The following is a 24,945-nucleotide window of genomic DNA, read 5'->3' as shown; positions in this document are numbered from 1 at the left end:
GGTGTTGCTAAGTCTATAAATAGTGGATAGCCTGGCCAGGCATATTCAAATGAAGCTGCTGTCTCATTCTTCCAACAAAGAAAATTGTAACAAGGATGGCAAGTGACAGGAGCTCTGATAGCAGTGGATTAGGCTTCCCTCTTTAGTCATCTCAGCTTTCAAAAATCCATGCCTATGATTTCCCTGTTCCCCTGGAAGTTAATGGGGGGTAGGCAATTTACCAGCATCCTGGGTTTCACAAGCTTACTGACGACTGTATTTTCTCCCTCTGTAGAGCAAAAATATCTACTCCAGTGTCTGGAGGAGGCTTTCTATTGCTCTCATGACTAGAGTTAATGGCTGGAGCCATGCACAGCATTTGTGATGAAACACAAAATCTGGTGGAACTCTCCTGGTTTGATTAAATCCTGGATCTCCTTTATAAAATGTCCTGGGCTGAGTTCAGAGTAAACCTAGATTTTGTATTTATGGGGATGGAAACCAAGTGAATCTGAATGGTGTCTTGTAGTTTTGCAGTAAAACTTAAAAGCTAAGAAAAATTCAGCCAAAGCTGCTAAGTTCTTTTGAGCTTGAAACGCAAAGGAAAACTTTGGAAGAGAATTAGGGAGGGTGGATCTCCATAGACCAAAACACCAAAGTTCACAAGCCCCTTGCACCTCAAAATCACTGAATTTCACCCAACTCTGGCTCTGAGTGCATCAAGACTCATTTCTTGTCACCATCTCACTGTTCTGTCATGTAATGAACGATTCTGTGTTCCTCCTTGTAACGTGCTTGCTACATTTATCGTGTAGTCCTATTTTTGCAGAATAGGCAATTAACTTATTATGTGCAATTTTTAAAAAATGTATTGCAATACACTGTGTTCATGAAAGCAACTCCATGCTACTGGGAGCTCTGTGCTGGTATGGTTGCACTAGTGCATAACGTATAAACACACGGATATACACTCCAAATCAATTGTGAGAAAATATAGCATGCAATTGATTGCCTGAAAATAAGTGGCAGTATTTTGGTCTCACATTTAAGCCTATAAAAATGCTTCTGTATATTACTCACATGTAGCCATTATGGGAATTTGTGCCGAGCATAAGCCAATTAAATTTTAACTTTCACCCTCTTTTTTTTTTTTTAACAGTTCCTCCTACTAATGAAAAAGGACACTTCTTCCTTTTAATTCTTTGAATAGCATTTGGAATGTTGGTACACAGACAGGGCTGGCTTCTGAAGCCAGTTACCAAGGTCAGCATTACGCTGTGGCTGCTTGTCTGGAGTAGATTTGGCCTTCGGTTTCCCTTCTTTCCACCATCATTCTCTAAACCACAAACACACAGGAATGCGAAATCTGACCCTAGCCAGGTCCATGCTAGGAAAGGCTTGAAGGTGCAGCTATACCAGCAAACCCTCCTAGTGTAGATTCAGCTTAAACTAAGCTAAATTGGCAAAAAAAAAAAAAAGTGACTTTGCCAGTATAGTTTATATAGGTTCCCTGTACAAAATAAGCGATACCATCAAAAGCACATTTACGCTGGTATAAACTGCTTCTACACGAAGGCTTTTCCTGCTGTGGAAATGTCATAAAATCACACTCCTTGCCAATATTACTATGCCAGCAAAGTTTCTAGTGTAGACCTGGACTTAGACATACGCTGTTTGTATCCAGAGGCCACACTCTAAAACTCCCAGAGATCCAGAGAGAGACACACACATGTACCAATCCTTTCTGATACACCACACTCATTGAGTCTGCCTCTAGCCACGGAGCCACGGGGGTTATATCTGTTGAGATCAATACATGTGAACCAAATCCCTAGTGGCTGTCAATGCAATGTCCCAGCACTACTCACCCTCTATCTTCATCACAAACACAGTAACCCCATGTCTTACTGCTCATAGCCACCCCTCCCCAGATGCCTGGCAGGATCACAAAAGAATAGGAAATCTGGGCTCTGGTGATCCCAGGGAAGGGGTGACTTCTCAAGGGAAGGGCCCCTCATAGAGCATTCCCTGCCAGCAGCTACCTCTCTTTTAAACAGAATTATCATCTTGTGCCACTCCACTAATGGCTATGGCCATAATCTCACAGGGTGAGAAAGAGGCGCAGCCCATCAGGTAACAGTGTCCCAAGCCATTATAGCTCTACAGATTAAATGCAGCACCTTCAGCTCCACCCGGGAGCCTGTTCTCAGTGCAGATTTCTGGAGGCCAGTGCAACATTTTCATGATGTGACTTATAGGTTAGTAAGTGAGCCCTGTACCAACTTCAGCTTCCAGATGGTCTCAGGGTGCAGCCCTGTGTAGAATACACTACAGCTATCTAGCCTTAAGTCCTGCTCTATTTAATGTTATTCTATTCTGGTAGCGCACCCACCAATGCGGTACCCTAAAGCGAGTGAAGTGAGACCCTTTTAACTGCTTTGGCTGGAACCTGTGTTTCTGGAGAATGTTCTGAGCGCAGGTCCTGCAGTTGGCTATGCAAGCTTTGTGCCTACGGACAAGACAGGCCGGCGCAGTGACAGAACCATGACAGTGGCACTGGACACACCTCTAACCTTACTGTGGCATTGCAGACTGCACAGATTTTGCTCAAACTACATACACACAGTAAGAATGATGGCAGTTTAGTTAGAGACTATTTCTGCCGTCTGCAGACCAAACAATTCATTTCTTTCATTATATCGCAAATACTGTTAACAGATTCATGGAGAGAAGAGCAAACAACTGTGAAGAGTTCATGTTGTAAAATTATGTTAAATGGTGTGTAAAGGCCGATTCAGCATCCAGACCTATCACGCTACATCAGGCAGGATCTACCTTGAATACTCCCCTCTGCTGCTGATTTCCAGTGTTGAGCTTGCCTCAGTTATTTTGCCTGTTCTGAATCTTGTGCAATTTCTGCAGGGTAAGATATCAGGGACACCAGAAAAGTGCTCTTAGAAAGCTGATGTTATATCCTGCACATGAGGAAAGGTAGTTTCACAAACTATCATTGGCCGGCACTTGCCTCTAACATGATAAATGAAAAGACCCTCTATATGTTTCAAATGGCATCCGAAGGGCTCAAGAACTTAGCAAAAACAATATGCACAATACTCTTCACTTATATAATGCTGCTTGTCATCCCTGGACCCCAGAGAGCATTACCAACGTTACCTGCATGCTTGGCGGTGTTTTTATGTCCTTTTCCCAGATGGGGAACAGAAGCACAAGCTGGTGAAGTGACTTGCCCAACAGCACGCTGCAAGTCAATATCAGAGCAGGGACTTTCTCTGAGCACTAGACCCTCCCAGTCATCTGCACTGAAACAAAATTTGGTTGTTGAATAGTGATCGTTTTTCTTACAGCAATAGAAAACACCAGCTCAGACATCAGAAATGTCCCCCAAAATGCAGGCAAAATATGCATGGTTCAATAGTTTATCAAGACTGCTGCTGCCTGTTACTTATGGGAAATGCATAAACATTCTAGACTTTCCTTCTCCATACCAGCCACAGCCCCGCTGGCTAGCAGCTGGGAGATGTCTGCACGGCAAGGGCCAGACAAGGTTGAAGGAGCAGAGACCCTTTGACCATTTGGCACCACTCCTGTCAGGCTGAACTCCCAGTCGTGAGTGTTGTGAGTGCATGGCAGAACGGGTTGCTTTTGGCCAAAAAACAGAATGGGTCTTTTGTCTCCAAGGTTGTTTTTTGCTGTGCTGTGAAAAGCCACAACACTTCCTAGGGGAGTGAGCTGCAGCCTTCCTGTGCATTTATAAAAGCCCTCTCACCCGCTGTCATAAAACACGTCACAGGGTCTATGGCATGCTGGGGCAAATGGGAAGGTTTTGAAGGGAGATGTAAAGAGAGTGGGGGACGATTGATTAAAAGGCTCTCAATAAAATGCTGAGAATTCAGAGCGTGGTGACGAGAATAATGAAAGAATCAGGAGGTCTTTGGCTTACGAGGAGAGGTCAGTTAGTGCGACTGACTGACAGGGGAGAAGACAAAGGAGTGATGTGCTAGCTGCCTGTAGATCTCAAAGAGGCAGTGATGGACGGGAAGGAGGGGGGCTGTCCAGCAGGGAAAGGATGGCAAGACAATAAGCCACAGCTTGAAACAAAACAAAGGGACAGTTAACTTGACATTAGCTGCCGGGGAGGATTCCGGACTGGAATCCTCCGCCCCAGAGCAGCACCATCAGCAAGTGGGAGAGGAGGCCCTCAAATGGGCAACATCACCGTGCTGACATGTTGCCCGGGAGATGCAGTGGGTGCTTTTGTTTGGCCTCGTGGGTAACTCCGATGTGTCAAGCCAGTCCTTTCATTGACACACCTAGAGCACAGCTGTCAGGCTGCTGCAGCCACAGCAATGCATGCTGTGGGGAATGGGTCTGCTGGGGGCAATGCCCAGCCTGTACGCTGGGGCAAGTGATGGGCTTGAGATATGGGAGAAATGCGATGGCCACTTGCTCCCATGAGAATGAGCATTGTGACTGTGACTGACAGCTGAGGGGAGGGAAATGACCAGGGTGTTACAGAGTGCGTTCCATGGAGAAGGGGGCCCTGGCCCAGCTGGGCTGGGCTCTGACATAAGCATGGAGAGACCGTAAGCCCTGGCTCTTGGGCTGTAACTAACTAACTATGCTTAATTTGTAATGAAAAACATGCCGGGGCTCAAGCAATATTTTTACTTTCATAGCTGACACGGCAAGCCCAGAGGGGTCGGGGCTATGAACAGCCAAGCCCAGAGGTCCCAGGGCTTAGCCCTGGCACAAATTAAGCACTGCATCCTACCAAGGCCAAAGTCTTCACACTTGGGCCCCAGCCCTGCAAGGATGATGCCTCTGCTTGATTCTACCCGGGAGCGGTGCCCTCAGAGTCGGTGGATCTACACACGGGTCATGCGTGTGAAATTAATTACGCACAGGGTCACAGCCTTGGGACATCGGAATTCAAGTGGCTTGATTTTCAGAACTGCCAAGAACCCACAGTGCCATGTGGCCTGCAGGCAAACGTGCCTCACACCAGGCTCCTAAAAATGGAGGCAACCACCTTCAGTGTCTGCTTTTGACAATGTTGGGCTAGAGGTGTGAATGCTCGGCATCTCTGAAAATCAGTCACTGCAGATGCGCCTTGATATACATTTCGCCACCTAGCCTCAGGTTGCTGTATTGGAAAATACCAGCCCATACATAGAGGTGAGAATGGAATAGTCATTTCTGCCGCTACCCTCTCACTGCTCATTGGCATTTGAATTCATTTCACTCCGTTGGATGTGTCTCCTGCGTCTAATTCATTTACAGAATATTACTCTTGTGGCTGGACATTTTTTAGTCTGATTGACCTTTATGCACCAATCACAAATATCCTTTTTTATTGTCTCAGCACCTGAAGGAGGAAATTTGGGATTGCTCTTATTTTTTTCCACCCCTTAAATGATTGGTAAAATAATAACGTTAGTCTTGGTTTTAGCCACAGATTAAAAAATTACACCAGCTGTTTTCCCACAAGGACTAGGTAAAAAAAATAAAACTGATGGTTTCCTGAACAGTAGCTGGACTGGAGCCGTGGGACAGATCAGGACAGAAAGAAGGTTCCTGAACTGATGCTGGCAAATGTTTTAGCCACATTAACCTGGCTCTTATTTTAATCAACTTAAAATTCTCTGTTTTAAAAATGTTAAAGTAATTCATTGTGCAAAAGCCAAAGCTGTGAGATCCAGTCACAGAGCAGAGACCGATATCGTGGTGAAGACTGGGGAGTGGGAGACCTGGCTTCTATTGCTGGCTGTGCCACAGATTTTCTGTGTGACCTTGGCCAAGTCACTTAAGCTCCGTGCCTCAGTGCCCCCATCTGTAGCACAGAGGTAATGCAGCCCTTTTTGTCAGGCAGGGTTGTGAGGCTATATTCAGTCAGGTGCTCAGACAGTACAGCGATGAGTGTCCTAGCAAGGTCTGTGCTTATAAGTCAGCCTGTAGGACTGCTAGCATGCCAGGAGCATCAGGAAGGAGCAGTGTATGTGACGGAGCTTTCCTGTGCTTCAGGGAACCTTGCCCTGCTACTGCCCAGGCAGTACCTGTGCTGTGGAGAGAGAATATCGCTGCCCTGGTCTGTCATGAAAAATAAACAGGTCCTTAGAGCCCCACCTTCTTTCCTCCTCCATGTCCGTTAGTCGTGACCGTCCCCCCATGGGAAAACAACAGTTAAATACAGTCGTGTCTCCACCATTCCTCAGGCTGTTGCTTTCCAAACTGTTTATACCACACACACCCCTGCATGCCAGCCAGCCGCTCCCTCTGTCGCACACACTTTGCCCGTTATCAGAAAAGGATACTGCAGAGTCTCTGCCCCCACCCTGGGCCGAATAGTTGAACCCCGCTGGGGGGAGCCATCATCTTCCCAGCCATGTGAGCCAGGCCACAGTGATTTGAGCTCAAATAAAATGGGTGAAATGTGGTCGGTTTGGCTCAGGCTCCATCCCCAGAGACTGGAAATCAGGTCAGCCGCTGGCCTGCCTGGGATGGATAATTAAAGTCGCAAACATTGAGCTAATGAAAGCAGTGACGAGGGTTTACAATGGTAGGGCATCTGAACTGAGTGATAGCTGGCACCCTGTCAAATTGATTTTAAATATGAACTCCCTTTAATCCCTCTCCTTATCTCATACTCTACATCACTGATTCCTCATCAAACAGCTTAATATTAAATTAATTTGAGCCTGCCATTCTCTGCCCTGTTATCTTTTCCCCCCTCATCTATGAATTTTAAATCAACTTGTTAACAACCTACTTAGTTGCAAAATTTTGCTGTAATAATTCACACCCCTGGTGATTGTGTATTAATTTTTAGAGATAACATACGCTGCAAACCTATGACGTTACAGGTGCATTTTTGTGTTCGACGCTGCCTTAAATGTGTCAGCAAAGCAGCAACCCCAGCAAAATGTCTTTTGAGAAGCAATAGCACAAACGGTGCCTATTAACCCCTTAAGATAGATCTTGGGCCAGAAGTAGGAAGAGCTTCAGGAATCGTCCTAGATTTCCAGCTATAATCCACCCCCCATAACAGAGAAGCTGGATCAGGTTCTTGGGCTCTGCCATATTTGTCTGAGTTACATTGTAAACTATTTGGGGCAGGGACTTGGGGTTGCTTTAAAATGCATTTTACAAAGCATTGGGCCTGGGTGGGGCCAGGTTTTTAATGCTCATCTGACAATCTTGCTTTAGGTAGCTGCCTAAATGGGAGCTGCCAAGCACCGCTCCTGCCACTCAGCCAGTGAGTGGAGCAGATGAAGCCAGCTCAGCCAAGATGGGCTCAGAGCAATGGCTACCGGCCTGGCCAGCTGGAGGCTCTTTTGTGCTGCGTACAGACCCCAGGGCCCAGTATGAGGCTTGGCTGTGCTATAGTGCAGGACACACACACATTGAAGACAGGTGCCCTGCGGATCCTGCCACAAACTGGCTCAGTCTCTCTATCCAGCCACCAACTAACAGACACATGGTTGATCCTTGTACAGCCCAATTCTCCTGTGTTAGCAGCTAGCTTGCACCCCACTTGCTCATGGCAGGACAAGAGGCCAGCAGCTGAGCACTGTGGTCTCATCAGCAAACACACGGCTGCCCAGGCATGTCCGTGTCTGACCAGGATAAGGTATGTCGCCATTTCCTGGGCTAACGAGGATTGCGTCATCCAGCCCTAGCACTTTCTGAAAAAGAAACATGTTGTTGGAAACAAAAATGTCTCCCTTAAAACAACTCCATAACCATTATTGAAGGGAAGTGGTGGGAGCCCTGCTGGTATAAATCAAGATCAAGCAAAGCCCTGGAGGATAGCCTGTCTGGGGAATCTATTGAATCAAGGAATGCTGGCTTTTTGGAATGGCTCATGATTCCCTGTTAGTATTTCCCCATCTCTCTTGTCTATGGGCCTGTGATTCCTAGTCCTCTGATGTGCTCTGGAAGGTTGAGGGAGTTGTTTCTCCTGATGCCTTGTCTCTGATTAAAGACCTCTCCAAGGCTGGAGAAAACTCAGCCGGCTGCTGAGACCTCCTGCTGCACTAACATCACAAGCTCCTCATGGCAAGTCTTCTGCACCTTTGCAGCGGCCTACACAGAAGGCGCTTTTCATTGCTTGTGCTCAACAGAAATGAAGCAGTTTTTCCAAACTGAGTCCTGCACCTGGCAGCTGAAGCTGCTATTCTGAAGGGTTCGGTCTCTGTCCCTAGCCCGTAAAATCACAATCTGCTATGTATGGTTATACATTATTCAGGAAGAACGTACATGCGTATTAGACATCACAACAGAGCTCCAGAAAGCCTTTTTGCTGGAGCTGTTAACTGGTGCTTCATGCTTGACCTATGCTAAAATATGATAAAACAAAAGATTTGGTGACTGTTTAACTGAAAGACATTAACAGATTTGAATATTTCATGTGAGATGCATCAGAACAGCCAGCATGATTTATTGAAGGAGATCACATGTAGTGTATATTAATATTGCTTTGTATGTGTCCCACTAACCCCCAGCCAATTAATTTTAAGTGGCATGTGGATGTTTTGAAGTCTTGCCTGGTCTTGCTGATGCTGAGCAAAGCAGTTCAAAAGGTAGAGCCAGCATCATATGAGGCAGCTCAAGAGAGGGCTGGGTCAGTGAATCCTTGGCCTGAGGACAACTGCTTCTCTAGGGCCTGACCCAAAGTCCAGCTGAAGTTTGAACAAGCCCAAACCACGTGTTTCTTTGCAATCTCCTCTTTCATGGGGGGGCAAGGGGGACTCTCTTCTTGAGAAGTTTCAGAGTAGCAGCCGTGTTAGTCTGTATCCGCAAAAAGAAAAGGAGTACTTGTGGCACCTTAGAGACTAACACATTTAGTTGAGCATAAGCTTTCGTGAGCTACAGCTCATTTCATCGGATGCATGCAGTGGAAAATACAGTGGGGAGATTTATATACAGAGAACATGAAACAATGGGTGTTACCATACACACTGTAACCAGAGTGATCAGGTAAGGTGAGCTATTACCAGCAGGAGAGAAAAAAAACCTTTTGTAGTGATAATCAAGGTGGGCCATTTCCAGCAGTTGACAAGAACGTGTGAGGAACAGTGCGGGAGGGGGGGAAATAAACATGGGGAAATAGTTTTACTTTGTGTAATGACACATCCACTCACCAGCAACCACACACCACACAACAAAAACACTAACCCAGGAACCTATCCTTGCAACAAAGCCCGTTGCCAACTGTGTCCATGTATCTATTCAGGGAACACCATCATAGGGCCTAATCACATCAGCCACACTATCAGAGGCTTGTTCACGTGCACATCTACCAATGTGATATATGCCATCATGTGCCAGCAATGCCCCTCTGCCATGTACATTGGTCAAACTGGACAGTCTCTACGTAAAAGAATAAATGGACACAAATCAGATGTCAAGAATTATAACATTCAAAAATCAGTCGGAGAACACTTCAATCTCTTTGGTCATTCGATTACAGACCTAAAAGTGGCAATTCTTCAACAAAAAAACTTCAAAAACAGACTCCAACGAGAGACTGCTGAATTGGAATTAATTTGCAAACTGGACACCATTAACTTAGGCTTGAATAAAGACTGGGAGTGGATGTCATAGAATCATAGAATATCAGGGTTGGAAGGGACCTCAGGAGGTCATCTAGTCCAACCCCCTGCTCAAAGCATGACCAATCCACAATTAAATCATCCCAGCCAGGGCTTTGTCAAGCCTGACCTTAAAAACTTCTAAGGAAGGAGATTCTACCACCTCCCTAGCTAACGCATTCCAGTGTTTCACCATCCTCCTAGTGAAAAAGTTTTTCCTAATATCCAATCTAAACCTCCCCCACTGCAACTTGAGACCATTACTCCTTGTTCTGTCATCTTCTACCACTGAGAATAGTCTAGAACCATCCTCTTTGGAACCACCTCTCAGGTAGTTGAAAGGAGCTATCAAATCCCCCCTCATTCTTCTCTTCTGCAGACTAAACTATCCCAGTTCCCTCAGCCTCTCCTCATAAGTCATGTGTTCCAGACCCCTAATCATTTTTGTTGCCCTTTGCTGGACTCTCTCCAATTTTTCCACATCCTTCTTGTAGTGTGGGGCCCAAAACTGGACGCAGTACTCCAGATGAGGCCTCACCAGTGTCGAATAGAGGGGAACGATCACGTCCCTCGATCTGCTGGCTATGCCCCTACTTATACATCCCAAAATGCCATTGGCCTTCTTGGCAACAAGGGCACACTCTTGACTCATATCCAGCTTTTCATCCACTGTCACCCCTAGGTCCTTTTCCGCAGAACTGCTGCCTAGCCATTCGGTCCCTAGTCTGTAGCGGTGCATTGGGTTCTTCCGTCCTAAGTGCAGGACCCTGCACTTATCCTTGTTGAACCTCATCAGATTTCTTTTGGCCCAATCCTCCAATTTGTCTAGGTCCCTCTGTATCCTATCCCTACCTGCCACCGTATCTACCACTCCTCCTAGTTTAGTATCATCCGCAAATTTGCTGAGAGTGCAATCCACACCATCCTCCAGATCATTTATGAAGATATTGAACAAAACCTGCCCCAGGACCGACCCCTGGGGCACTCCACTTGACACCGGCTGCCAACTAGACATGGAGCCATTGATCACTACCCGTTGAGCCCGACAATCTAGCCAACTTTCTACCCACCTTATAGTGCATTCATCCAGCCCATACTTCTTTAACTTGCTGACAAGAATACTGTGGGAGACTGTGTCAAAAGCTTTGCTAAAGTCAAGAAACAGTACATCCACTGCTTTCCCTTCATCCACAGAACCAGTAATCTCATCATAGAAGGCGATTAGGTTAGTCAGGTATGACCTACCCTTGGTGAATCCATGCTGGCTGTTCCTGATCACTTTCCTCTCGTGTAAGTGTTTCAGGATTGATTCCTTGAGAACCTGCTCCATGATTTTTCCGGGGACTGAGGTGAGGCTGACTGGCCTGTAGTTCCCAGGATCCTCCTTCTTCCCTTTTTTAAAGATTGGCACTACATTAGCCTTTTTCCAGTCATCTGGGACTTCCCCCGTTCGCCACGAGTTTTCAAAGATAATGACCAATGGCTCTGCAATCACAGCCGCCAATTCCTTCAGCACTCTCGTCCGGCCCCATGGACTTGTGCACATCCAGCTTTTCTAAATAGTCCCTGACCACCTCTATCTCCACAGAGGGCCGGCCATCTCTTCCCCATTTTGTGATACCCAGCGCAGCAGTCTGGGAGCTGACCTTGTTCGTGAAGACAGAGGCAAAAAAAGCATTGAGTACATTAGCTTTTTCCACATCCTCTGTCACTAGGTTGCCTCCCTCATTCAGTAAGGGGCCCACACTTTCCTTGGCTTTCTTCTTGTTGCCAACATACCTGAAGAAACCCTTCTTGTTACTCTTAACATCTCTTGCTAGCTGCAGCTCCAGGTGCAATTTGGCCCTCCTGATTTAATTCCTACATGCCCGAGCAACATTTTTATACTCTTCCCTGGTCATTTGTCCAATCTTCCACATCTTGTAAGCTTCTTTTTTATGTTTAAGATCCGCAAGGATTTCACTGTTAAGCCAAGCTGGTCGCCTGCCATATTTACTATTCTTTCGACACATCGGGATGGTGTGCCCCTGGAACCTCAATAGGGATTCTTTGAAATACAGCCAGCTCTCCTCGACTCCTTTCCCCCTCATGTTATTCCCCCAGGGGATCCTACCCATCAGTTCCCTGAGGGAGTCAAAGTCTGCTTTCCTGAAGTCCAGGGTCCGTATTCTGCAGATTACCTTTCTTCCCTGTGTCAGGATCCTGAACTCGACCAACTCATGGTCACTGCCTCCCAGATTCCCATCCACTTTTGCTTCCCCTACTAATTCTTCCCGCTTTGTGAGCAGCAGGTCAAGAAAAGCTCTCCCCCTAGTTGGCTCCTCCAGCACTTGCACCAGGAAATTGTCCCCTACATTTTCCAAAAACTTCCTGGATTGTCTGTGCGCCGCTATATTGCTCTCCCAGCAGATATCAGAGTGATTGAAGTCGCCCATGAGAACCAGGGCGTGCGATCTAGTAGCTTCTGCGAGTTGCTGGAAGAAAGCCTCATCCACCTCATCCCCCTGGTCCGGTGGTCTATAGCAGACTCCCACCACGACATCACCCTTGTTGCTCACACTTCTAAACTTAATCCAGAGACACTCAGGTTTTTCTGCAGTTCCATACCGGAGCTCTGAGCAGTCATACTGCTCCCTTACATACAGTGCAACTCCCCCACCTTTTCTGGCCTCCCTGTCCTTCCTGAACAGTTTATAACCATCCATGACAGTACTCCAGTCATGCGAGTTATCCCACCAAGTCTCTGTTATTCCAATCACGTCATAATTCCTTGCCTTCACCAGGACCTCCAGTTCTCCCTGCTTGTTTCCAAGGCTTTGTGCATTTGTATACAGGCACTTGAGATAACCTGCTGATCGCGCCTCATTCTCAGTATGAGGTAGGAGCCCTCCCCTCACAGACGGTCCTGCCCATGTTTCCTTCATTACACAAAGTAAAACTATTTCCCCATGTTTATTTCCCCCCCCACCCCACTGTTCCTCACAGGTTCTAATCAACTGCTGGAAATGGCCCACCTTGATTATCACTACAAAAGGTTTTTTTTCTCTCCTGCTGGTAATAGCTCACCTTTCCTGATAACTCTTGTTACAGTCTGTATGGTAACACCCATTGTTTCATGTTCTCTGTGTATATAAAATCTCCCCACTGTATTTTCCACTGAATGCATCTGATGAAATGAGCTGTAGCTCACGAAAGCTTATGCTCAAATAAATTTGTTAGTTTCTAAGGTGCCACAAGTACTCCTGTTCTCTTCTCGAGAGTGTCCCCGTTGCAAGGGTAGATGGCGCCTTACCTCTAATATCGTTGCGTGCTAACAGCTGTTTTGTGATGCAGAGAATTGGCTTTTCTGGATGAGCTGTGAAGAGTAGCTAGCAAGCAGCCGCTGCTGTCAGGTTAATCTCGTCCCTGTGACTGGTAGAGCTGTGGTAGGCAGGCGGACACAGTGGAGAGACTGGACCAGGGGAGGTTTGGTGTGTTCCAGCAAGGAGCCTGGGGCATGGAAGCATTGGAGTGAATTCAGGCCCAGTTGATTTTTCTTTCCATTACCATGAACTTTACAAGGTGAATTTCTGTCACTGACTGGTCAGACACTTGCTTGTGGGCAGTTCTAGCTTGAGACTATCCTCTCCCCACCTTCCTCCAGCAGAGAGATGAATCCATCTGAGAGCAGTGAAACCCTCCCTCCCTTAGGTGCAGCTGAGAGGTGGAAAGGAAGGAACACCAGTTTAAGGGTATGTCTACACTGTAATTAGACACTCAGAGCTGGCCCATGTCAACTGACACAGGCTTGCAGGGCTCAGGTTGTTTAACTGCAGTATAGATGTTCGGGCCACAGCCAAGCTCTGGGACCCTCTCACCTCTGAGGTTCCTAGAGCCTGGGCTCCAGCCTGATCCCAAACATCTGCACCGCAGTTAAAGAGCCCCTTAGCCCAAACCAACTGGCCCAGGCCAGCTGCGGGTTTTTAATGGCAGTGTGGACATACCCACAGTCTCGGGTTAGTCCACCTGCACCTCAGGATTCGAAACCCTCTTTCCCCAGAACAGCTGGCTGGATAGCTAGCTAGCCGCAGGCAGAGCAGAGGTGTGGAGGGGGGCTTTCATGAATGATCCAGAGCAGCCAGTCAGATACATACAGCTACAAGGCTGTCCGTAGGGAAATCTAAATCCAAGAAGCAAAGGCCTGCTTAGGCAAAAGGCTTTGATGGCTGGAATCAATTGCATGCCCGGGATTTGTTTATAATCATAGCTCCCTGTTGGCAATGCACTGATGGTTACCAATCCCTGAGCCATGTGACCATATTTCGGGACCTGTTCAGCACCAATTCATTCAGAATAATAACTTTGGAACCTTGCACTTGGAAAAGGGATTGCAGACCTCACTGCTTTGGCTGAATAACCCTCCTCTGCTTGCTCTGACAGGGGCATGGCTCTGATACAGCCACCTGGCCATTACTCTTCATTCAGTTTGTTACCAAACCCCAAACTGTTTCCAGTGCCTATTTAAGAGCCTCTGCAAATGGCATTCAGTACGAGCAACTATCCCTCCCTAACCCTCAAAATATGCACGGCTGCTTGACACTGTACACAGAGGCAAGAGCCACAATTTATAGCTGGATGCAACTTTGTGCTACACGGGATGTGAGAGTCCAGAAATGACTTCATTGCCCTGAAAAGCAATCTTATCATCTCTTCCCCTATGTGCTGGACACACTCGCTATCTCTATTCATCTTCATAGCCCAGAGGTTTTATAGCAAGCTCTGATGCAGAAAGGCTACTGTCTCCAAGATGGAAACAGAAGATAAAAACAATAAATCATTTCCAAAGAGTTATGATAATGGGTTATTGATTAATAGGAGAGGGGGGAGAAAACCTAGGAGACCCTGGAAGTCATAAATCCTGTAAATTAGTTAACCCTCTCTATTCCAAAGGATGTGAGCTGTGCAATCAGATCATCACAGGGAGCTGCAGCCGCTGCTGCTTCTCAGACTTGCAGGCTTTACCACCTTTTAATTGTCCGAGGTGAGATGAGCGAATGTAATGTGACCATTAGTTACATCTGCCCTTCTCCATCTCTGGCCATGCAGTGCTAGCTGTGGGGCCCCAGGGAAAGGCTGTGGCCATAGAAAGGCTACGCCCTGCATGCCATTCCCTTCCTTCCAGCCTAAGAAAGATACACAGGACAGGCTGGTACCAAGGCGCTACTCTGCCTTGCCCCCCTCCCCTGAGTCTCGCTGTTCCTGGGGAGGTACAAGACCGCTTCCCCTCCCTCTGCCTCTCATTAACTCCCGACTTGTGTCCTCAGTTCATTTACATAATGCTGTTCCATGGGTTGAAATATGAGATGCCTCCTCCAATTAACTTGCATTTTGCGATAGCATTGGTTTAAATATGAGCCAGAGGCCCATGAGGACAAATACAGAAACGAGCTGTGTGACGATTGCTGGACGGTTGGGTAGAAGGGTACGTACTGGGATGCACGGGGGGTGGAGGGGCACATATGAGAAAGGGTGGATGAACGGATGGCTAGCTAAGACATTTATTTGTTTTCTGCCTCAGAAAGAGCACTTCTTTACTCCATGAGGCTGTGAATTACCCCACATATCATCCTACCAGGGTTGCCCCTTCCATCCTCTAGGCCCCTCCCCAACATCTTACAGCATCACCAGGGATCCCTGGGGGCAGGAGTCATGTCTTATCTGCGTTGCGATAAGCAAACTCTCGGGCACCGTAACAACACGGTAAGAGCACAGAGGAGGAGCACCCGGACGTTTCAGGTCTGATTCAAACGATGGGCATGTCCTCACTAGCAGCGTTAAAGCTGCCGTGGCAGCACTGTAACGTGGCTGTGTAGTCGTGGCAACAGCGCTGGGAGCGCTCTTTATTTATAGAGCACTCTCCCAGCGCTATAAAAACCCACCTCCACGAGGGAAGTAGCTCCCAGCGCTGGCGCACTGTCTACCCTGGCACTTTACAGCACTGAAACTTGCAGCGCTCAGGTGGGTGTTTTTTCACCCCCCTGAGCGAGAAAGTTGCAGCGCTGTGAAGTGCCAGTGTAGACAAGCCCTGTGACTCATTTCCCCGTGAACTCCTGGGTGAATGGATGCCCTAAGGCCGGGTGCCCAGAATTCCTACTCCTTAGTGACACGAGGGCAGATGGCTTTGATTGACTTCCTCCTGAGTTGGTATTTTGTTTTTTAATGTTTTACATTGTGTTGATCATAGGCCTTTGCTGGGTGACAGTGTTTGTGTGTGTGTGTAATGTAAGGTTGCACTGGGCTGAATGCATTTGCAGCACGGTTGTGGTAGCATGGTACAATCAGGTAGATGATGATCCCTGTGTGTATCATTCATTCTGCCAAACTTAGATCACTAGTATTTTTTTCCTGTATTTTGACTTTTGAGTGTAAAGAAAAGTTGGCCATTACCTCTAATAACAATGAACCAGAGGACTGGAATAAGGAGACAGTGTGTTTCAAACACACCAATGTTCTCCCTCAATAATAAATCTTGCTTAGCTACAAATCACTAGTTCTGAGAGAAGCTGCTGTCTCTGTAAATACAATGTGATCAGTGATCATCATGAGACTTGGAAATACAAAACATTCCCACTAGATGCCCTAAACATCACTGTGAATGAATGGGAATTGCTGCATTCTTCCCTCTCCCACTCATGCCACGTAGTGTAGTCACCAGTTAAAATGTTTTTGCAGTACAATTCACTTGCCTGCTGCCACTATACAACTAAATCAACTCAACAAACACCTTTAAGGTATTTGGGGCCAATCTAATCATCCCTTAAAGTAACATTTACGTGCAAATGCTGGTAACAGCAACTTTAATGGTCTGCTTTAACATCACACTGCCCTCTTGTGTCTCCCAGTGCAAAGGACTCTGTTAGAGGCGTTTATGAGGAGGAACACGAGGAGTTAATGTTTCCTTGGCCTTTCACCCTGCTACAGTGGGCTATTCTTTTAGGCCAGTCTCCTGCCTGACAAGCTAAGAACCAGTCAGACCTTAGACAACAGAAGGCAGCTCTGTCAGAACTAACAGAGAAGGGAAATTAAAGAAAAAAGGATAAAATAAAATATAAGAATAAGAAACATAAAGCAAGACTGAGCCAGAGAGATGGAAATGGAGCTGACATTCAAACACCAGGGCTACAGAGCCCTGATTTCTGTTTATTCTGTCCCCTGAGACCACAGTCCTGGTGTGAGAGAGACACACAAGACCCAGGGTGCAAAGCCAGTGAGAGAAATGGGGTGGCAAGTTGAGCAAATGCAAGCAGCACAAGGGAAATGAGGTTTAGAAAATTTGTCCAACTTTAGAGCAGCTACTTTGCAAAAGGGCAAGGAAAGAGAGAGAAACACAGAGGATGGAGAATGTGCAGCGGCCCGGAAGAAGAGAAAGAGCCTTCCTGGAAAAGAAAGACATGTAAACAACTGTTTCAGATCCCAGATCAACACCAGAATTGCCATCTATGCATTTCTAGCATGCCAGTCACCATAGAATCTAGGCCCCAGTGTACATGCAGGCTTAGGCGTTGCAAACAGAGCTACAGTGTCAGAGAATGTCTTTGACAATCATTCATTTCCCAGCCCAGTCCTGACCCCAGGATTCTGGGTTTCCTCCAGGAAGAGGTGACATGATCACTGGCCCCCCAGCCCCACAGGGGTGCAGGTAGCTCAGGGGAACACTACTCTGCTTTAGATGCCGCGTTGGGTGGAACAAACAGAATCCAGCAGCTGGAGCTAAGTGAGAAGGGAAAATGGCTCAGAAATGAGCCTCCGCAGCTCCACACCCAGTCCTCTTGCTGGTTTGGAGTCGTACAGGTTGCACTCCCACCCTCAGCTCCACACAGCCCCTCCTTCTCTTGTACTTTTCACTCCTCAACTCCCTTGCAGTAAGAAGGTGTCGGGTATTTGCTTAGTCCAGGAGAACCACAGCAAACATCAGCTCCAGCTCCTTGTGAGCTCCGCTGCATGCAGTGCATACTTCATAGGCTCAGAGACAACATTTCTGCCGGGGGCCTGGTCCCACCAGGCCAGAACCCTCCCACCCCCCAGGGCAGCTGCGGCTGTCCATGATGCTTTTCAGTCAATATTTTGACACCCTAGTTTTGATTCATCGTCCGCACAGCTCGATGGGTCCATGAGCACTGGGCCAGACACACCTGGGAGGACAATGGCGTTCCTCCAGGTTTCTGCTGGGCTAACAAAGCACAATCCGGCTGGTGACGTGAAGAGATTCTGACCACTGGCAGAATGAGCAGAACCCCGCAAGCCCAGTACCCGTGTTTCAGATTGCTGCAGAGGGCACATTTTTCATTCTTGCTTTCCATGTGACTCCCCCCGCCCCCTACTTTTTGGTGGGGCAGCAGGGAGTTGTTCCACTGTGAAAAGCTGAGGTCAGTGTGAAAGCAGTAACACTTCCCCACTCAACAGGGGATTTTCCATAAGGGGCAAACTTACAAAGGGATTCATGCTATTGAAATGGGCCCACAGGTTTCACACAGCTCATGAGTTCTGAGCAAGTAGCCCAGGCAGGTATCCTGTAGAAATGCCTATCTGTAAAATAAATAATTAAATTCATTACTTAAATGAAGGCTGTCGGAGGTGAGTCCTGGGAACAGCAGTTAGTTTGTTGCATGCTGCACTTTTTGCTACCCAAGTATGAGGAAAAATTCAGGTTAGTATAGAGATGGACCCTGAGCTAGATCCAAACTTTCCCACATGGCACTGGGGTTAGGATCCTGGGTTTTGGTTCTGCCCATTAGAACCAGCCATAAAATCCAGAGCCAGCCCTAACTGACACCAATGTTCCAGGGGACTAGGATCTGCGGGTCTGGCTCTCAGCCCTTCTCTAATGTTCTACATGAGGAAATTGCAACTCTCTTCTTCCTGTTAGAGCCCTCCACACTGGGATGGGCAGATCATAAGACCATAAGAGCATAAGAACAGCCACACTGAGTCAGACCAAAGGTCCATCTAGCCCAGTATCCTGTCTTCCAACAGTGGCCAATGCCAGGTGCCCTAGAGGGAATGAACAGAACAGGGAATCATCACGTGATCGATCCCCTGTTGCCCATTCCCAGCTTCTGGCAAACAGAGGCTAGGGACACCATTCCTTCCCATCCTGACTAATAGCCATTGATGGACCCATCCTCCATGAACTTATCTAGTTCTTTTTTGAACCCTGTTATGGTCTTGGCCTTCACAACATCCTCTGGCAAGGAGTTCCACAGTCTGACTGTGTGTTGTGTGAAGAAATACTTCCTTTTATTTGTTTTAAACCTGCTGCCTAGTAATTTCATTTGGTGACCCCTAGTTCTTGTGTTATGAGAAGTAGTAAACAACACTTCCCTATCTACTTTCTCTACACCAGTCATGATTTATAGATCTCAATCATATCTCCCCTTAACCATCTCTTTTCAAAGCTGAAAAGTCCCAGTCTTATTAATCATTCCTCATACGGAAGCCGTTCCATATCCCTAATCATTTTTGTTGCCTTTTTCTGAACCTTTTCCAATTCCAATATATCTTTTTTGAGATGGGGCGACCACATCTGCATGCAGTATTCAAGATGTGGGCATACCATGGATTTATAGAGAGGCAACATGATATTTTCTGTCCTATTATCTATCCCTTTCTTAATTATTCCCAGCATTCTGTTCACCTTTTTGACAGCCGCTGCACATTGAGTGGATATTTTCAGAGAACTATCCACAATGACTCCAAGATCTCTTTTTTGAGTGGTAGCAGCTAATATAGACCCCATCATTGTATATGTATAGTTGGGATTATAGATTATTATAGATCGAGGCTTCCTCTGCCAAATAAACCAGCTGACAGCTCCAGTGTAGGCTTATCAGCTTGTAATTGCCGGGATCACCTCTGAAGCCTTTTTTAAAAATTGGTGTCACATTAGCTACCCTCCATTGCTCTGGTCCAGAGGCTGATTTAAGTGATAGGTTACATACTGCAGTTCTGCAATTTCACATCTGGGTTCCTTCCGAACTCTTGGGTGATACCATCTGGGCCTGGTGACTTATTGCTGTTTGTCCCTTTGTTCCGAAACCTCCTCTATTGACACCTCAATCTGGGACATCCCCTCAGGTTTGTAACCTACAAGCACAGGCCTAGTTACGCAAGGAAGGCCCCAGTGGTTGGTTCTTGCTGCTGCTGTCTTGCACACATGACCTGAAATGATGTAAGAGACACAGTAGCTCCGATTCTGAAGCCAAGGTTCAACCGTCTGCAGACAGATCAACAGAAGATGCCAGCTGTTCTCTCAGGAACTGCTGCCATTCTCAGTTTCAATGGGCTTTGCAAGTGCATGAGGACGTGTTTTTTAAACCAAATGGTGGTTTAACCACAGCAGAGATATGCCCAAGTAGGCAGACATGCTGCAGACACTGAGCTACATCTACTGTTTGGGCCCTGCTGCTCCCCCGCCTTGGACCTCATCTAGTCATTTACCTCTGGGCTGTGTGGGTTTACAAAGAATGCTCAGCTCACTCACATGGCTGGAGCAGTTTTCACCCACTTGGCAGCCCTGTAAATGGTTACAGTGGGATTCCAGGTAATGAAGAAAACGGACTTTTGCCTTTAAATAGTTTTGAGGGTGGAGGCTCTTAGGAAAAGTACAAAAGTCCAGCTGACAGCACCATGCAACCTGAAGAGAACATGAAGATAAACAAGCCCTGCGCACGAAGTGGAGAAGTTTGACCATTGGGGCTGTCAGGGAAGCCCTTTCCACCCGAGCCAAATTCCCCTTCAGAACTAGATGGCATCAAAGTGGAGGGGGGAATCCCATATGGCCTCACAGACCGATTTGTGATACCTCAGGTCTGAATTTCCAAAACTTTTTTCCTGTCATTAAAATCTTCCTGATCCCCAGGGGTGACTCTATTTTAAGGACGGGCTTTTTAGATTAGAAGACCCCTGTGCTATGCACAGAATATAAAGGAGCCACCTCCGGTCAAAAAGCAAAGCCTGGGGCAAGGGGGAGGGCTCTGAATTCTTTTACCATCTGCTCTCTCGCAGGCTCCCTGTATTGTTTTTCAGGGAATTGCTCAGAGGCTCTTTCCCCGTCCCTCCCAAATGGGAAATGAACACTACAACATTTTATGTCAAACCTTGGAGCCCCAGTTGGGCAAAGTGAGTTAATCCCGCCCTACTCTGAAGGGGAGTAGGGGCTAATTGGTGCAGCAGAGAGTTGGATAAATCAGGAGACTGACGGATAGTTGAGAATGAAGGTACAATATCCCTGGCTAAGCCAGCACCCAAAATGATAGTTAAGGTTATTGAGGTGACTATGAATAAGGCCAAACATGGCATGTGACAATCACAGCCGATTGGAGAGTAATGGGAAAGAATATAAAATAATCCATCAAACATGGCTATGAGAAAGACCTCAGTCTCAAACAGGATGAGTCATCAGAACAAGAAATATTTATGCAGACCAGGGAAGCCTATTAAAAAAAAAAAAGTAAGAACATTGATCAAATGAAATTGCAATTACTTTGATGTCTACTGGAGAATGACTAAGACAGGGCGAGTGTCTCTGGAGGTAAAACATGAGTCTCTCTTTAGCAATGCAATTAAAACAAAGAAATGGGAAGGCCTCTTTGGATGTAGCCCTGGGGAATTAGCAAAGGGCAGGAATGATCTGGAGAGCATCCTGCTCCCAGTGTTTGCAGTGTCCTTATACACAAGGCATTCGTGCAAGCACTCTATATGACTTTTATATAGTAACGGGGCAAAATTAAAAACTGCAGAATGCTGAGAATTTTAACACCTGCAATGAGAAAGCAAATTAGGATAAATCACATCTGATGGACCAAGAACAATGGAGTCGATTTGATAGGGGATGCATGGAAAGGAGTAAACTGAACACTGTGTAAGCCTGGATTGAGCATCTCAAGGAAGCATCAAGAAAAGCGCATAGGGGAACTGGGAAGACATTCCACTAGCTAAAGGTTAGCATGAGATTCTGCCCTCGTTTGGGAATTCATCCTTCTGGTATTCTTATAGCTGTCTACATGGTGGTTTATTGGAGAATCAGTACAGTAGGTTTCAAATTCTTCAGTAGAGCTGGTCAAAAATCTTCATTTTAAACATTTTCCCATTAAAATGGCCTTTTTCCAAAAAATGACTTTTTTGTGTGTTTTTTCAAAATATTCCTAACTTAGATGAAAAAATTCCCTGAAATTGTTTACATAGTTTTCAATTTTCAGAAGCCCAAAATGAAATATTTTTGTTTTATTAGGGATGTTTGTTTGTTCATTTGTTTTGTTGAGAGATTGTTTAGAAGGGAGTTGTCTTGCTTTTTGTTTGGTTGGGTGTTTTGTTTTGCTTGGTTTATTTGTTTGGTTTTGTTACTTTTTCTCTCATTTTCAGTATGAAAAGGAAGAGAGGAGGGAAAAATCAGAAAAATACAATTTTCATTGCAAAAGATGTCAAGAAAATTATTTTAATTTTTGTCATAAAACATACTTTCCAACTCTATTCTTCAGTGTAGGGTCTGATAACATTTTGCCATTTAATAACAGAAAGAAAGAAAGAAAGAAAGAAAGAAAGAAAGAAAGAAAGAAGGAAAGAAGGAAAGAAGGAAAGAAAGAAAGCTTCTTTCAAATGAATTCCCCTGAGGAAAACACCACTTGCCTTTAAAAATAAATAAACACTAAGGGTTGATCAAATATGCTCCCAATGATCAAAGTCAGTGTAATTCACCAGGGCGGGAGGGAGAAAGCTGTCTGACTTTCAGAGGGGTGGTCAGTTTTACAGACACCACTGCTTTGACCACTTACTTAGACTCACTCACATGCTATTGGCTGGCGTTTTGAATTAGCCCAAAGACAAATGGAAGTTAACTCCACATCAGAATATATGAGACTTGGAGAGCCCTGAGTATGGATCCACAATGGCTTTGGAAAAAATGAATCCAGCTCAGCTATACTAACTATTCAGTAAAAAGAAAAGGAGTACTTGTGGCACCTTAGAGACTAACCAATTTATTTGAGCATAAGCTTTTGTGAGCTACAGCTCTCACGAAAGCTTATGCTCAAATAAATTGGTTAGTCTCTAAGGTGCCACAAGTACTCCTTTTCTTTTTGCGAATACAAACTAACACGGCTGTTACTCTGAAACCTAACTATTCAGTGAAACCTTCCCCCTCCTTGCTGGAGGTCCTGCTGTCCTTCCATTTGTCCTTAGGGGCCATTTTTTATTTTTCAGATCGCTGCCACAGCCTGAATACCCCATCTCAACACAGCTTGGCCCAAAGTGGCTGCTCTAAGAACCCCTGGGGTGAATCCCAGGGATCTTTAAGTCATTTTGCGCCATGGAGTAGTAGGTAACAGAATCAAAAGATACTAGAGCTTTTCCTCACCAACCAAAGGCCTTTGAGTCAGTCTAACAATAAAGTCAGCCAGTGAGATAGCTTGGGGAGAAATAAGTGCCCAGCAAAAGGAAACCAAACCTGGCTGCAGCTGCCTGTGACAACTTGAACTGTCTAGGAGACTGTAATGTGCGCTCACAAATCATTATAAATAATTATTAAGCCTGGTATTCTAGGGTGAGACCCCATAATTAAAAATAATGATTTCATGGTGCTTTGGCTGAGTAAGAACCAGACATTGCAAGATAATGGCTTTTCTTGCCTTTTATTTGCAGTGTGTTAGCTCCCCATACAGCCTGAAAGGCTTTTGTTATCACAGGTGCATTTAGGTTTATTCTAACTTGTATGCTATTCATTAACTACTTAAAATCAAACCTGATAAGATCTCATTGCTAGGACAGGACAGAACTGAGGTCTGAACTAATGGGTGGTCTTATTCTTGTTGACACAGCCCTACATTGAGCTGTGGCAGGGCCTAATATCTATATCCCTTTTACAGCTCCATTAGGAGTAGTCACTCAGCCTCAGAGCCGGCCACAAGACACAATTTCAATACCTGCAAAGTAAAAGTTACAAAGTATAAGGATTTATAAGCAAATCTGTAATGAGGTGAGAATGGATTCTGCGCAGCACCAGTGCTTTTCAAGGGATTATTGCCAAAGCTCAGAGGCCTTAACCGTTTGACCTGCACTGAGGAGTTGTTTGTTTCATGTTTTATCCTGATTACTAAAGCAATCAAAAGTGTTTACGAATAAAATAAAAACCAGTAGGATCTTATTAAAGGGCAAAAGGCAAAATACCACATTTATTGTGAATACAGAAAGAATCATAGTAAGCAGTTAGTTATAGCTATAACATTCCATTCAATCTCATATTTATTCACACATTCATTCATACACACACACACACACACACAGGTTCTGCAAGGTTGTTATCATAGTTACCAGCCTTAGAGTTGCTCATGCCAAGCCACTGGCCAGGTGGCCTGGACATGAGGAGGGAGCAGGGCCTTGTCAGATGCACATCTGATACTCCTGGAAGTTGGTTTGCAGAATCAGACCCCAAGGTTCTCAGTTTCTAGAGTCCATTTTTATAGGAATTTCTTCCTAGGCCAGTCTATGGGAATTGCTTCATCATGCTGTTGCTGAATCAATCAGCAGATGTCACATTCCTGACGGCTCCGTGCTGCCAGATGTTATCTTGTTCTTTGGTTCTCCCATCCTTGAGGCTGTTGGGTGGATTCCAGTCTGCCCTCCGGGGGTCCTCTGGTTATTTCCACTTGACGCCTTCTTCAGCCGATGGACACTGGATTCTTAGGCTGGCACCTCCCTGATCATTCAGTTATTATCCACACCAAGCATCCATCCACATACATCCTCTATCTCTATTTTAATCACAATTGTTAACAAAGCAAGATGAATACAACAAAAGGGCAGGGAGTCTCTGGATGCTGTTTCTGTTGTTACAGAGAATTGCTTTGAGTCTCTCTCTGTGTGAGTGGTTGCTGTTACAAAGAATTGCTTTGAGAACAGACTCTGTCTTAGAATATTAAATCTGTACTAACATAATTAGCAGCTTGCAAGTTTCACACAGAGAGGGAGAGAAACAGTACCAAAAACCAAGAGACCTCTTAATTAGTAATATCCTAGAATTTAAACTATGGGGAATCAAACTCATTTGTGATTTTAATACAGAACTTCTTTAATATGATCCAACAAAAGACCCCCCTGGTTCCTCCAGCTCAAGAGCTAACACGACAAGGCTGCTCACTCCAAGCTGAGCGCTCTTTCTGGTCAAGGATAGCCCACTGAATCAGTTGTTTTTCATTGGGGTGAAATTCAACCATTGCATGGGGCCCACAGAAGGCTGATGAACCCTTCAGTCTCACTTAAGGCCTCTCTGGAGGCTTAAGTGGTGTCTAGGCCTGGCACTGGGGTGAATTTCCAACTTAAGGAA

General features: G+C 45.8%; 1 long non-coding RNA gene across 1 annotated transcript; it reads right to left on the bottom strand.

Annotated features, from left to right (window-relative positions):
• Nucleotides 1-3,056: 3,056 nt before the first annotated feature.
• Nucleotides 3,057-4,733, bottom strand: LOC122463436. The gene is made up of 3 exons (XR_006286817.1): nt 4,642-4,733; nt 4,122-4,126; nt 3,057-3,067 (listed from the first exon to the last, which is right to left on the bottom strand). It is a non-coding gene; the product is annotated as an uncharacterized LOC122463436 (long non-coding RNA).
• Nucleotides 4,734-24,945: the final 20,212 nt, after the last annotated feature.

Source organism: Chelonia mydas, chromosome 21, assembly GCF_015237465.2.
Source record: "Chelonia mydas isolate rCheMyd1 chromosome 21, rCheMyd1.pri.v2, whole genome shotgun sequence".
Taxonomy (NCBI): Eukaryota; Metazoa; Chordata; order Testudines; family Cheloniidae; genus Chelonia; species Chelonia mydas.
The sequence above is the reverse complement of the archived record's forward strand: the minus strand, read 5'-3'. Positions and strand labels throughout refer to the sequence as shown.